Below are 15,371 nucleotides of genomic sequence, written 5' to 3' on the forward strand. Positions count from 1 at the left end.
TTGATTCATTTTATTTTTATTATTCTATATTTTATTTATTTTTATTTTGAGACGGGGTATTACATGAAGTCCCTAGGATTAAGTAGGATGTGGTTGTTTGTTATAATGGTCCAATATTTTCACAAACTCATATGTATGATTATCATTTTTTTTGAGAATGCTATTCAATTTATCAATTTATGGATTTGTGAAAAGGTAAATACAATATTTTCAGAATGTCAATAGGTAAGATTGGCTCACTCACATGAGAAATCACCTTTGTCGTAGTGGGAGGGAGTAAAGATGAGATAAATTTGAACCTTGACACTAGAAGCGATTAGTGCGCTATATAGTGGTCAAGATTCAAATATAGATCGTCTTAGTAGATACCAAGATGAGATTTTTTTAAAAAAAGAATCGACATGATAAATTCACAATATATCATGAACCTATAAACATAGCCAAGTGTGAAATTCTTTTGGCGCTGGAAATAGCGAGCGAAATTTGAACGTCAAAGGGAGTATGCAACTAAATTTAGACTTTTATGATGTAAATTGAGAGTACACATACACTCTTGATTCATGAACGAACGAGAGAAACTTTGTCATAGCATGCATTTTATACTGCATGTGGCAGTGACCAATTGGAAGATAAGTGAATTAATCACTGCTTCCTCATCACGTGAGTTCCAAGATTTCTTATTCTAAAAGAAATGAATAACCATACCTTAGTTGACTTCAGACTATATCATGAAATTGTGAAACAGTGATCGCTACTTTAACATGTATCTAATGGTCATGTAATGATGCGGCCTAATGGATCATAGTTAGGAAAGCAAGTTGTTTTTCACATCCAATCGATTTGAGTGCTCAAGAAAAAAATGTTGTGGATTACACTATGCTTCTATTCATTGGTGCCAGGCAATGATGTCTAGTAGGACAACATTGTAAATACATGTAATAGAACTAAGTTGACAAGCACAAGGACTCTTTAAGGGATTGAGTAATTCTTGGTCATGGTGTAACCAAACAAGTTTGGGGTATGAAAATATGGGAATCATTAATGGGCTAAGCTCAATTAATGGCTCAATGTTGGAGCACACAATATGAGTTTATAGTTTGATAAAGGCCACAAGAAAGTTATTTATGATAAGGCTCAAATCTCCTAATTAGTTTTGAATTGAGCTTATCAATAAATAACAACCCAATCCTATTTCAAATATTGAAAAGAATTCAAATACAAAATAAACTCTATCCTAAAAAGTCTCTATATAAGGATTGTTGCAAGAATTTTTTACGTACGCTTTTTAAGCACGTTAGCAGAAGAATTGGGTAATTTCAATTCTTGAAACAAAGAGCATCAACACTTGTGAGGAGAGTGTTTTTTGAGGGTATTTGTGTTATAAATCCGGTGATCGATATAAAATTGAAACACCACGACTTGAAAGTTCCTACAATTCAAGCTACAAAAGGTATGTAATTTCTGCTGCGTTTTATACGCTGTGAATTCTACAAATTGCCCCTTCCTTGACGTAAACACTCAACTATAGTCAATCCAAGAAACACCAAATACACAACTCCAAATAAGATCAATTACAAGAGCAATAACTAAGAATGAAGATAGACTTGATTGAGTAGAACTTACAAAATGAAGCCCTAACAAAATCTCTAGATTGAAACCTATGGTTGAGTTTCTTCCTAACCCGAGTAGTTCAAAACAAGAGTACAATGAACCACCGAAATCTAAACAAAAACTTATGGCAGGCTTCAAGTCTAGCCCAAGAAAATCAAAGCAACAACATTTTGAAGTTTCGAATCAACAATGGGTTTTCCCCTTGGCACCTGTTTCATTTTTTTTTCAATCTATTATCTAGATAAACCGTAAATCCTATAAGTAATGCCTTGTTTGTACTAGTTTAAGGTTGCCCTAGAGATTGACGAAACCAATCACAGACTAACATGTGTCTAGATCACTTGGTCTTTTGTTTGTCATACCACATCAGTCATTAGTGCTTGTACTTGCTTTCGCTCACCTCATTAGCCATGTTTCGCTCACCACGCCAATGACATCCCTCTACTCTCATCACTAGCCACGCCAATGAAAACTCTTTTGTTAGCAAGACCTCATCGCTAGCCCTCACATTATCGCTAGCTAAAACATCATCACTAGCATCAACATCATCGCTGGCCAAAACATCATCGCTGGCCAAATCATTATCGCTATCCTTAATATCATCGCTAGCCTTAACTTCATTGCTAGTCTTGTTGGACCAAGACTTGGTGTCTAGGTCAACATTGTGTTTTTGATGATTGTGTGCCAAAATGTGTGTGAGCATGCGTAACTTGAATATGTCTTAAAATGTGGGAAAGCATGTTTCGATGGCTGCTTGTCAAAATACATGCTTAACATTCCGACTATGATTACATCATGATTCAACGATTCATTTGCTAAATACTTATGCTTATAATGCTCTATGTGCAAAGGTTGATTGTTTGAACTGAAGCTTTACATGTATATTTATATATGTGATATGATGTTTAATGTGCAAAGATTGATTATTTGAACTCAACTAACTCATGTTTCAAGCATAAAGCTCAAACAAGTTTACAAGCACACTTTGGAGTTTTGATACATGCTTTTAGCCGAACTTAAAGGGGCTTGATGGACTGATTATTGCATATGTGGGTTTTGAATTTCAAAAGAAGAAAGATTTATTAGAATCGTCATTCACTTATATGACTTGCCGAATTTAAGTGCTTGACATTCTCAATTTTTGCAACACAAAAGAAAGAGGTCTTAGCTGAAATCAAGGGAAGTGATTTTAAAGTGTGGCATCTCTTGCTTTTGTAAAGCTTTGAATATAGTCTTTGTTGCAGCATAAGTTGGCGGTCATGATTAAGAAGAAAACAAGGAGTGAAACATGCTAAGCCTAGCCGTTTCATTAAGGTCAAAAAAAGGGGAGAACAAAATTCCTTTTTTGTGAAGACCAAAACACAAGGCATGTTTCTTATTATGTGAAGAAGTATGGGATAAATTGCTAATTTAGTGGAGGCAATATCATAAAAGATTATTTCGGAAATTCAAAGTGGAGGTTGCTAAACTTGAAGAGAAAATCGTGGGTTTGATTTGAAGAGATGATTGAGGCATTGACAAACCAAAAATCTCGACCCTAGTAAAGTATGGCCGTGCACCACGAAGAAACAAGAACTTGTGCTCATCTTTTGCTAGCCTATTTTTTCTACTATCTCGAGGCATTGACAAACCAAAAATCTCTACCCTAGTAAAGTATGGCCGTGCACCACGAAGAAACAAGAACTTGTGCTCATCTTTTGCTAGCCTATTCTTTCTACTATCTCATTCTCTTTCAAGCAAGTAGTAGAAGTCGCACTCTCTCTCATTGGTTCTCATGAGGATCATTGGTTCTCATGAGGATTTCTCGGAGAGTAAATCTCATCCATATTCCTCTCTATATGGGAGTTGGACTCTGTAAGAGTTGGTGTCCAAGTGGGACATTAATTCATTGAAATTGTACTCACCTCGCTCGCATAGGTACAATCCACCCCGGTCAAATGGATTGAGACATGATTGGAAATTTGGATCCACGTAATTTGTGACTGGCTACCAGAATGCATTTGGCAGGATGACAGAACAAACTAGAATCTGTAAAAACTCCCACATCTAAAGATGTGGGCACTCATGCCTTGTTTATAAGGCTAAGCCCACCTCTTACCACTAACAAGGCCTTTTCCTAGGCTTGAGTGGGTTGGGCCTAGCCCACCTGCTTGGGCCTAAGGAGAAACAAAGCCGTGCGGGCCGATGTATCCATGGGAACCGGACAACCCAAAGCGGACAATATTGTTGGTGTATATAGGGGTGTGGATTTACAACATGGTATCGGAGCAATTCGTTCCTGTTGGACATGACCTCTACTCCACTTGTTGGGTCTGGCATAACCCAGCCCACAAGTGCGGGGGAGTGTAAAAAGTCCCACATCTAAAGATGTGGGCACTCATGCCTTGTTTATAAGGCTAAGCCCACCTCTTACCACTAACAAGGCCTTTTCCTAGGCTTGAGTGGGTTGGGCCTAGCCCACCTGCTTGGGCCTAAGGAGAAACAAAGCCGTGCGGGTCCGATGTATCCATGGGAACCGGACAACCCAAAGCGGACAATATTGTTGATGTGTATAGGGGTGTGGATTTACAACAGAATCTTGCAAAAGTTTCTTTTGCTTTTCTACCTAAGTACTACAATAGTATCAAACAATAATACTGTGGTGGACAACTTCAACACGTGGGCCGAACACTTTAAGATGCAACTTGTTGATGTTACGCTAATGACTACTCCGGTTACCTGCTGCCCTTGTCTGGAAATGACAACGGTCAAGTGAACCTGCAGACGATAGGTGGTTGGCCACAAACCCTTCGACGCTCAAGTTAGTCTCAAGAATCTAACAAAGCAAATAATCTCAAAGTAGTGCTTAAAAATAATATCGAGTCCCTTTTTCTCTTTTATAGCGAGTGAATTCAATGCCGATCCCCTTAATCAGGCCGAACTCTCAGAATTACAAAATCAATCCCTGATTTTGCGGTTATGTCATCCCCAGAAATTATGGGCGTTCTGATTTGGGCCCGGTCAACTTATTCTTTGACTAGCTATTTACAAATACATATCGCAAGTGAAGGAGAATGAGAAGAAAGAGACGATTCGCAAAAAGACATAATCCAGTTATCAAGATTGTAATTGACTGTAGAATGTATTGATAACTAGAATCCCCACGAATTAGATGGATAATCCTATATATTCTATGCGGTACATTCCTTCCTTTGCCTAAAGTTACACGTTTTGGTGAGCGATGTTTCTCAATATGAGAGAATATGAACCTAGACGGGATTGCATGCCACATGAAAGATAGAGAGGACGTGACTACCTTTCTTTCTACCTCTCCGTTTGGTGTTCCGTATGAGAGAATATAATTTTGCTATCATTTGTATAAGTTAGTCATTGGATAAGTTGATGAATAATTTAATCATATCTAGTGTTTGGACAATATCTAATATTAGGTTTGTATAGTATAATTCCTATACAATACATTGTTTGGTTTGTTGTTACACAAAATGGGTAGTATAAGATATGCGATAATATGTCCGAACTATCCTCAACTAAAACAATTAATATTTTTTAATCATTTTACTTTTATAAGTTTTTTTATGGAAATTTAAAGATAAAAGATCGTTAGATTTTTGTGACTAGAGTTTTTTTTAGAGCGCAGGCATATATAAAGTGACAAGAGGATAGGGTTTGTTTTTTTAAAGAGAGTGTTTTTTGTCATTTGATGTGTTGAATCTTATCATAAGCGCTCCATATAAAATTAAAACGTGTTGGAAGTGTTTTAATATTATGCGGCTTGCTTCGTATAAGAGTCTCATTTTGTATAAAGTTGTATTATCATGAGTTTTTTAAAAATAACCAAACACCTGATAATTTTATTAAAGGATAATTTTATATTATAAGGAGTTTTATCCTCTGCTTCAAACCGACCCTTAAATTTTACATCAAATAGTTGAGTTTCATTTCCGCCATTCCACTATTATTTTACCAAGCTACTCCAAACAATAATCTTGTTTGTGCTGCCATTGTTTTCTCCTTCAAAGCAAAAAATAAAACTTAATTCAGATATGACTAGAATATCATAGATGCTGAATAACTAAATGTTCCAGTAAACATGGGAAAAATCTGAAAAAAAAAAGGCAAAGAAAAGATATTATAAGCACCTTGGAAAGCTGGCAAAGATTTGAGACCACTTGCCTTGGTATCACTGTCAACGTTCATCTGATCCTCAACTCTGTCTAGGTTCAACATACTCTTGGAATCTCTAATCTACAGTCATTCTTTCACACCAAGTCCACCATGAATTCGGTGAAGGAATCATGAAACTACACTATAAATAGAGTTGTGAGTTGCATTGAGTAACCAAAAAATAAAGAGAAAGAAGGCGTTAGTTGTTACCTGGAGTTCTCCTAACCACTTCTGTGGGGATCTTCTGAGAGTGTTTGACACCCTACTGAAGTGTTTGGGGGAACTCTGGGTGGCGCCTGACAATGTAAGTTGCTAGCAAGACAAATAGGATCTGGTTTTTACACGGCATGCCCAACATTTCATTTGATTAGGCCCTAAATTACTTTAGTATGTGAAAGTTAGGATACCTAACTTTCCAGTTTTGAAGTGCAAACCAGTATTGTACATCATCGAAAGCGTTAGATGTTCCCTGGAGTTTCCCTCACCACTTTTGTTGGATTTTCTGAAAGTGTTTGACACCCTACTGAAGTGTTTGGGGGAAAGTAATACCTCGTACTTTTAGAGTCTTTATATGAATGACACGTGTTGAGTATGTATCCATTTGAGGAAGGTATACAAGTGTAAATAGTCAAATAGGTGGTTTAAAAATATTAGAATTTAATATTTTGTGATTCGGGCTAGATTATAGGGGTTCGGGATACATTTTGGAGTATTAAAATTTCTTAGAAATAAATACAAATCGAATATGAGATGCGTTGGTAGAAAAAGAGGTGAAAAGGGACTGCAGTGTCTAGTTACGATCGATCGGAATTCGTTATTGTGAAAAAAAAAATCTGCACGCATGAACCTTATTAAAAACACCCATTTCGTGATTCTTCTTCAAACTATCCGATCTAAACAACCCCCAAACTCCATTTTCTCTCAAAATCCCTCACCTCCATTACCCAAGATCATTAATCAAGGTAAGATTCTTCTCACTTAAGTTGTTTCCAAGTTGGATTATGGATTCTCTCTCTAGATTACATATCCTTCAACTTCTCTCTTTGTTCTAATTTTCAAGGTTTGAACCCAAACTCGAATCCATGAGTTCTTGCATCATTGGAGGCCTAAAGGAAGCTTGAATCTCTTCCTTTTACTTGTTTCTATACCCTTGATAAGTCTATTTAACCTAAAAGCTTGTAATGTATATTTAGGTGATTTGAGATTTTAGGGTTCATGGGCATTTCGGGATTTTAGTTTGAATCAATTATTTTGGGTTGCTAATGACAAATTGTATTGCTTATGGGTAATTGGCTCAATGGATAGTACTCAGAAAAGCATTTGGTGCGCATGTGGGTCGATTTGGTGAAGTTTGGTAAAACGCTAAGGAGGAGAGGTAGGGAATTTCTTATCTTTGGGCTCCTAAGCTTCAATATTGTTGTTGTTGCTTATTATTGAGGTGGTAATTCTTGTGTAAACCACTCTTTATTTGGGTATAAGTGAATTCCTTGAATAAATGGTTTGTATATCGTTATTTCAGCTTGGTGTTTTAAATAGACATGGTATATTGTTCTTGAACTTTTAATTTATTTAATTCCTAATCCTTACGGTACTTTGATCATTGATATTTTTGGACTTTTTCTATGGATTAAATTAATATTCCTTGGTGTATTAGGGATTGATGAACTCCTTATCTTCCTTTGATTAGGTTGCTAGAGTTTTTTACGAAATCTTACAAATTCTTGGACTCATTCTTATAATTGTTGTTCGTGGTGTCTTCCTTGGAGTTTGTTGAGCTCCTGATTGATGAACATTCTTGATTCCTCCTATAGAATAGGGTGGTACATGCATGCATGGTTTGATATGATACACGGGTTTTAAATCCCTACATTCAATGAAATTATATTATATATATATATGTTTAAATGCATAAGTCTAAATATTATATGTAGTTAAATATTTAGCACTCAGTTTTTCTGGGCTAAATGGGGTATGGGACCTAGCTGGGCCTTGGAAGATAGAGCTATGTAGACCTGTGAGTCCCGATGTGACTGAGGTAAAGTTTAACTACCTATAATATTTACACTTGGTTTTGTTAAAGTTCCATGTCTTTGGAAAATGGGTAGCTAAGGGGATATTGATATGGAAATATTTAAGCTTTTGAAAATACAGTATGCATCATGAATTTTGATGAGATTTTTACATTGGAATTGTGGATTGGATAAATAATTGACAAAATTGGTATTCCTGAACCGGACTAAGCAAAGCTCTTGGTCAAGAACCAAAGCCGTGGGGGTCTAGGATTGAGCAAAGCTCTTGCCCTAAGATTCTTTAGTCGGAAGTGGGCTATTGGAATGGAATACTCCAATACCTAAGGTAAGGTTCCGGATGTCCAGCTAGGTGTACGTATAACCTAGTTAAGTAATAACTGGTGATCCGTTTCTAGTGAAAGCCCGGTAAGGGATCATGACTGTCGAGATTATTATTATTATACACCCTCGGTGACTGGTGATGTATGAAATGTACTAGTTTAGTAAATAATTACATTGGATTTGAGCATAAATTGATAAAAACATTATATCATTGATTGCATGGGCATGGTTGATGGATCGTCACCTCCGGTTTATTCCTATTGTCTTTGAATTCTACTTTCAATTCCTTTTCGACGCAGGTCATTAGCTTTCTATGTTCTACTGGGCATTTGGCTCACCCTCTTCTCTTTCCTTGTTCCTTGTTTACTTTTAATTTTTTGGTGAGCAGGTTAAGGAGCAGCTGCCGAGCACGTGATGCGGGTGTAGTCCATTTTGTTATATTCGCACTTTGAATTTCTAGTAGAACTACCTTGTTTACTAGGGTATTGGTTAATTCCGCTCTTAAACCTATTATGATTATTGCCATGTTCGCATGGTATTCCTGGATATGTTTTTGGATTATCTTCATGTTACTTTGGTGTTTAGACACCGGATTGGACATTCCTATTTTTGGATGTTTGGATGCGTCATGTGCATGGATTAGACAAATTGCATGGTTATGTCTTTAATTATTCTTTTGATAAATTTTCTAGGTCACTTTTGACAATTTTTATGTTAGGGATTGGTTTGACAGGTTGGTGCCATTGCTATGCAATGTTGCGCCACGTCCGTCTTTTGATCCCGATGCATTTTTGTCATTTTCTCATGTCCTCTTTTCTTGTGAAAATCGAGGCGTGATAACTTTGAGTGGCGCCTGACAATGTAGGTAGCTAGCAAGACAAAGAGTACATGTTTATCACAATGCATGCTTAGCATTTCATTGGATTAGGCCTCAAATTACTTTACAATGTGAAAGTTAAGATACCTAACTTTCTAGTTTTGAAATGACAAAACCAATATTGTATGTCGTTGAAAGCTGTTAACATACATAGTTGATTTCAGTTCTTAACCATCAACAACGCATTTTCCTAGTGGACAACATCCCATAATAACTCTACTGTTAAGCGTGCTTACGCTAGAGCATTATTGGGATGGGTGACCTCCTGGAAAGGCAAAAGCCGCGTAGGCTCGATGTATCCACGGGAATCGGACAACCCAAAGTAGACAATATTATTGATGTTATATGGATTGAAAATTATAATATGGTATCGGAACCAGTGCCACCCATTTGGGTCACCTCTTAGGCCTTTGGATGTTCTTATGGACAGACCACCCATAGGTGAGGGGTGCTTGTAGGGCCTTCAAATGTCCAATGAACGAACCACCCACAAGTAACCCTGACCCGTACAATCCATTTGTTGGGTCAGGTATAACCTTGCCCACAAGTGCGGGGGAGTGTTAACATATATAATTGATTTCAGTTCCTAACTATCAACATCGTGTTTTCCTGGTGGACAACATCCCATAGTAACTCTGCAGTTAAGCGTCCTTATGCTAGAGCACTATTGAGATAGGTGACCTCCTGGGAAGGAAAAGCCGTACATGCCCAATGTATTCACGAGAACCGGACAACCCAAAGCGGACAATATTATTAGTGTTTTATAAATTGAAAATTATAGTAAAAGCAATAGTTGTTCCCTGGAGTTCCTCTAACCACTTCTATAGGAATCATCTAAGAGTGTTTGACATTCTACTGAAGTGTCACTACAAGAAAACAACTTTTTTGCAACGGAAGTTTCCATCGCAAAACATCAAAATTCTGTCGCTAATACTTTTTGCGATGGAATTTGAGACGGAATTTTTTCCGTTGCAAAAACAATCTTGTAAAAATTAGTGATGGAAAATTGCGACGGCAATTAACAACGGACTAGCGACGGAATTATTTTGTAACGGAATTAGCGACAGAATATTCCGTCGCAAATTGATGGATAAAAAACAAGATTTTGAGTATTTGCGACGGAATATTTTGTCGCTAATTTGTCACGCATTTTACGACTGCATATTCCGTCGCAAAATATATTATTTTTAAAAATTAAAATTTTTTGTGGAGCAAATTTGCTACGACTTTTGCGACGGGATATCTGTCGTAAAATTTTTATTTACTAAATTTTAATTTATTTAAATAAATATATTTTATTTATACAAAAATATTTTATTTATATTATTTTTCATTTTTCATTTTATGTTTTATATTTTATAATAATGATTTTCTAAATTCGATATTATTATAGTTTCATTATAATTATCAATTTAATAATTCCATTAAAAATATATTATCATAATGTGCAAGAAATAGCATGTAATAAAAATTAATATTATACATAAGTGGTTCAGTATTTTTAAGAAATACAATCTAATCTTCATCAGAAAGGTGTCCATGTGAAGCACGATCATCTTCAGGGTTGTTTATGGGGGATCGCATTCGCATCTGCATCTGCATCTGAGAAAATAATTGTTGCACCATCCGCTCCTGATCTTGCATCCGCTGTTGCAAGTCACCGACTTCATCCAATAACTCAGGGTTCATCCGTGCGATGTGCTCCTCTACCTCTTGCTCCAACTCCACCTGAGTATACAATCTGAAATGTCCACTGGAGCAAGATGAAGAAGTAGGCAATAAGCTTGCCTCAGATCCAAGCCCGTAGATGTGATTTTTCTTATTATTCCCACCAGTCGCCGTAAGGAATAAATGATCCTCGTCCAACGGCTTAAGAGGTGACTCACTGGTGGAGGAGACTGATCACTGTGTCAGAATGTCCTCCTTCAGCTTGTTAAATTTTTCTTGCAAAAGAATATACTAATGCTCATGTTGACAGGTTTCTAATGCAAGGATTGAGCATAAGGATAGAATAAATTTAGACATCTTCACAATAATGGCAGCAAGAGAGGTATAGCTCCAGTGGAAAAAAGCATGCATATCACAAAACATTGAATGAAACCAGTCTAGGAGATGAAAAAGGGTTAAAGTAACTAGAATTGTTTTTGAACAAAATCAATAAAAAGCCATTTATCAACAAAATCAATTAACAGACAGACCAACGCAGCTTCCTTATCCAATCCACCAATAACTAGAATTGTTTTTAAAAAGTACAATTAGAGAGAGAAATTAAAAAATAAGAGTCAACAAACAAACAAATGAGGTTCATTGTAGCTTTGTAAAAGAGATGCCAACAACCTAGCTCTATATTAGTATTATATGTATATATATATAAATTTAAATACTTACAAATGTAGTTGTTGCACGTCCATCGACTAATTGTTGCATACTCTTTTTTCGATGAGTGTGAACAAACACCTCTGCCTTGGTTGGATCCCGGCCTAGTTCCACCTTCTACAATTAAAATTACAAAAGCCACATGATATTTAAATTTTAAACAAGATAAAAATTGAAATTGTTAAATTTACTCAAAATTTACCATTCTCTTATGATACTCCGTGTGAGGAATAGAGCCACCAGTGTGAGAATTGCTATCCTCAGATGCTCGATTTTTCTTCCCTTGTTCTCTTTTCTTCTTGTACTCTAGTCCATCCCAAATACGACGAAATTCAGAAAGGACTGTAGTGGGGATCCAAACAGCTTTGGTGGGGTTTTCTCGTGCCCTATACATCATGCCCCGAAATAATTCTCCACTCTTCTTATTTCACAATTTTTTATTGCAACATCGTGAGCAGAGTCCCATGTAAATTTACTCTGCAAGATAAGAAAAAGTTAACATTGTGAAGCATTGGTGAAAAAATATATTAAAGGAAAACACTTTATATTTATATTTTATACTTACCTTGAACTCCTTAAAGTAACCTTCTTTTTCCTCGTGAGGAAAATCACTCCATTGTGTCACGGCTTGTTCATACTTGGTCTTTATGATCTCGCTTATCTTCCAATAACATCAAAAGGATCAAAACTATGAATTAACGAATGAGAACATATTAGTGATGTAAATGCTTTTGTAATAAATGTATACTAAAATAAGAGTAATGAAAAATGTACTTACAGAGTAGCCAAAACAAGCCCTATCAAGATAAAGCTATTCTGAGGAGGCACAATCCCAATATTCTGGGACGAAGAGCCACTGGCACCCTGTGTGTCCAGTGGTGGGCCCTGCGTGCTGGGTGCATGTGGGATATGGGGGCTAGGTGGAGGTGAAGCCCTTGTCAGCATATCAGTAGTGAAGTGACTAGGAGATGATAAAGTAGGATGATATGGGATGGTTAGCTGAATAGAACTTACAGAGGATGGTGAGGAGGCTATGACATTAGGGTGTGAATATTCCACATTCGCTATGATAGGTCTACCGCGACGAGAGAGACGACCTCTACCGGATGTAGTATGGCCACGGTCAGGGGACTGATCACTATCCATATCCGACAAAAAAAATACAAATAAATTTTGGTTCTAATAAAACTAGGGAAGCCAAAATAATAAAAAAAAATGATGACAAAAATACAAACATATTTAGCTACCTGCAGGCTCGGTTGGTAATAACTTGGAATGTATGTAAAGATAGAGAGAAAGAAGACATATAACGTTAAACTCGGAATACTAAGTATATAAGCCACCTCTCTCAAAATTGAAGTCAACTAAAACAGGTCATATAATGTTTGAGAACAATTAAACATGATTTTGCCATTTACAAGGGAAATAAAACAACAAAAGTATGCATGTATGAAGTGAACAAAAGTATACTGAAATTGGACATAGTTCCCATGACAATGGGTGTTTTCAGAATGCCAAATCTAAATTAGAACATATTTCCTACAAATTATGAACTCTCAAGTCATTCTAAGAATATGAAGTAACAGTAAGCCATCATATCAAAGCTGGGTTTGCAAATAATCTAATACTGCAAGTGCAAAACACATCATATTCAACCCATGAATGGAATGCAAGTAGATTGAACATATCATATATGCAACATGAGAATAGGCAATGTGGTTTGCAAGCAGATAAGCATTCTACAAATGACAAAGTAAACTGACAATTTCAAGTAAGGTGGCTCGAAGTAAACAATGGGACAGAAATTAAGATTGCAGGACATGAAACATTTGATAGGGGAAAATGTCCGTAGTAATTGAGGAATTCTAATTAAGAACGGGAAACGGGGCCAAATCCCTCTCCCAAAACAATTAAATCACAATCATATAGACAATAATTAAAGTCCTAAAGTTAGGGAAAACTGTCTTTCAATCATGCATTGAGGACCTTAAAAGCAGCTTGCTTTTAAGGTTAACAATCTCTGCTTAAAACCTTAAAATAGGCCAAAACAAAAGGTTAACAAGCTCTGTTTAGATGTACGCTACAAGGGCATCATTCACTGTCTACAATCAGAACCCAAAATTATTCCCCACATAGAACCCAATAAACCACAAATCACTTACCCTAGCAGCGGGCGACTATTCGAGAGACGAGAGATGAGAGCCAGAGACGAGAGCCAGAGACGTGAGTGTCTGGGTGAGCGAGAGATTGTGAGAGTGACGATGAGAGAAACCTGGCGAGAGGAGAAAGTGTCTAGGTTTCACAATCGTGTTGAGCATAGAGAGGGAGAATAGAGTGTGTGGGTACTGTATTGAAAATTTGGGTATTTTACTAATACCGCCCAGACCTAAAATTGAAATTTGAAAGTTATTAAAATTATATGAATATTTTTTATGTAAATATATGTATATACCTCCAACCACATCCACCTGAGTCCCTAAAAGCCTTTATTATTTTTATTTTAATATTTTTTTGAAAATATGGACTATAAAAGCCTTTATTATTTTTATTTGGGTATTTTTTGAAAAATATTTTTTAAAATAAGGATGTATAACATATATTTTCCAAAGGTCTTTTATTTAAGAAAAAGGGACGTATAACATATATTTCCCAAAGGCCTTTTATAACATATACTGCAATCATCTTTGTCATACAAATTAAAATTAACAAGGAATTCATAAAAATTAACAAAAGTCTAATATTCATCAAATAAATAAGCACATAATGTTAATCATCTTTGGACTCTTCCTGTCTCAGAATCATCAAATTCCGATTCTTCTTCTTCATCGTCATCATCAGTATCTTCCTCAATTATTTGCCTTCTAGAATCTTCATCCACGTCATCTGGTTCAGCTTCATTATCAACGAGAGACTCTATTTGATCAATATCTCCTCTAACTATCTGAAGTGATACTTCATTGTCTTGAAAGGATCATCCACTTGCTTTAATTATGCAGTAATTGTGTGCCTCGCTTTTGTCTTAATGACAACCCACCAATCTTGCCGATCACGTATCCCTTCCGGGTAAGGAGCAAAGTAGACTCGCTCCACTTGTTGTGCAATTATAAATGGATCGAACTTGCTGTACCTCCCTCTACGTTTCACATCTACAAGCCCATATTGTCTATGGATTTGTGTACCTCGATTAGGAATTGGGTCGAACCACTCACAATTAAAAAGAATAATTTTTTTTTCGGTAGTCCAAAAAAATCTAATTGGACAATCTCTTTCAATATTCCGTATTAGTCATAGTTTGATTGTCCATAATCAGTCTCTCGTATGCATACACCACTGTTGATTGTTGACTTGCTTCACTTCTGGCATCAGTGTCGAATTTGTATCCATTGACGTAATACGTATTCCAGATCTCAACTCCTCAATGGTCCTCTAGGCACATCTCATATGAGTTCATCTTCAATCATGTTTTGTGGGTCATATATCTTAAACATAAAAATGATAAATTTATTGACAATATATTGGTACAATTAAATAAAACGGAATTATGTTATTAAAATAGCCATACACTTACGTATTGTCTGAACCATGATGCGAAACCCTTCTCAATTTGATAGTCCACTTCATCGTCATTAAACATAGGTGTTGATGCTCGCACAAAACCTATAAACAGGTTACAACACATGTAGTATTTCACATCAATCATTCGCTTACAATATGATCACATTGTAATTTGAACACAATTTATAGTAGTTTACTTTATAAACGGCCGGACAATATCACAATTCATAAACATGTATAATGTTGCTGCATCATATTCTTTCTCATTGAGATAGCGCCTACCAGCCTCACCAGTAAGACGACCAGGTTGATTGAATATTGAAATGGTAGGGAATTTCGGGTTGAAAGTACCACCGTCATCATTTAGAGGCACTCTGGTTCGTCGAGAGGTCACATGTGGTTCAAAGTAATACGAAGCAAATGTTGATGTCTCTTCG

This window comes from Tripterygium wilfordii, chromosome 17, assembly GCF_013401445.1.
Source record: "Tripterygium wilfordii isolate XIE 37 chromosome 17, ASM1340144v1, whole genome shotgun sequence".
Taxonomy (NCBI): Eukaryota; Viridiplantae; Streptophyta; class Magnoliopsida; order Celastrales; family Celastraceae; genus Tripterygium; species Tripterygium wilfordii.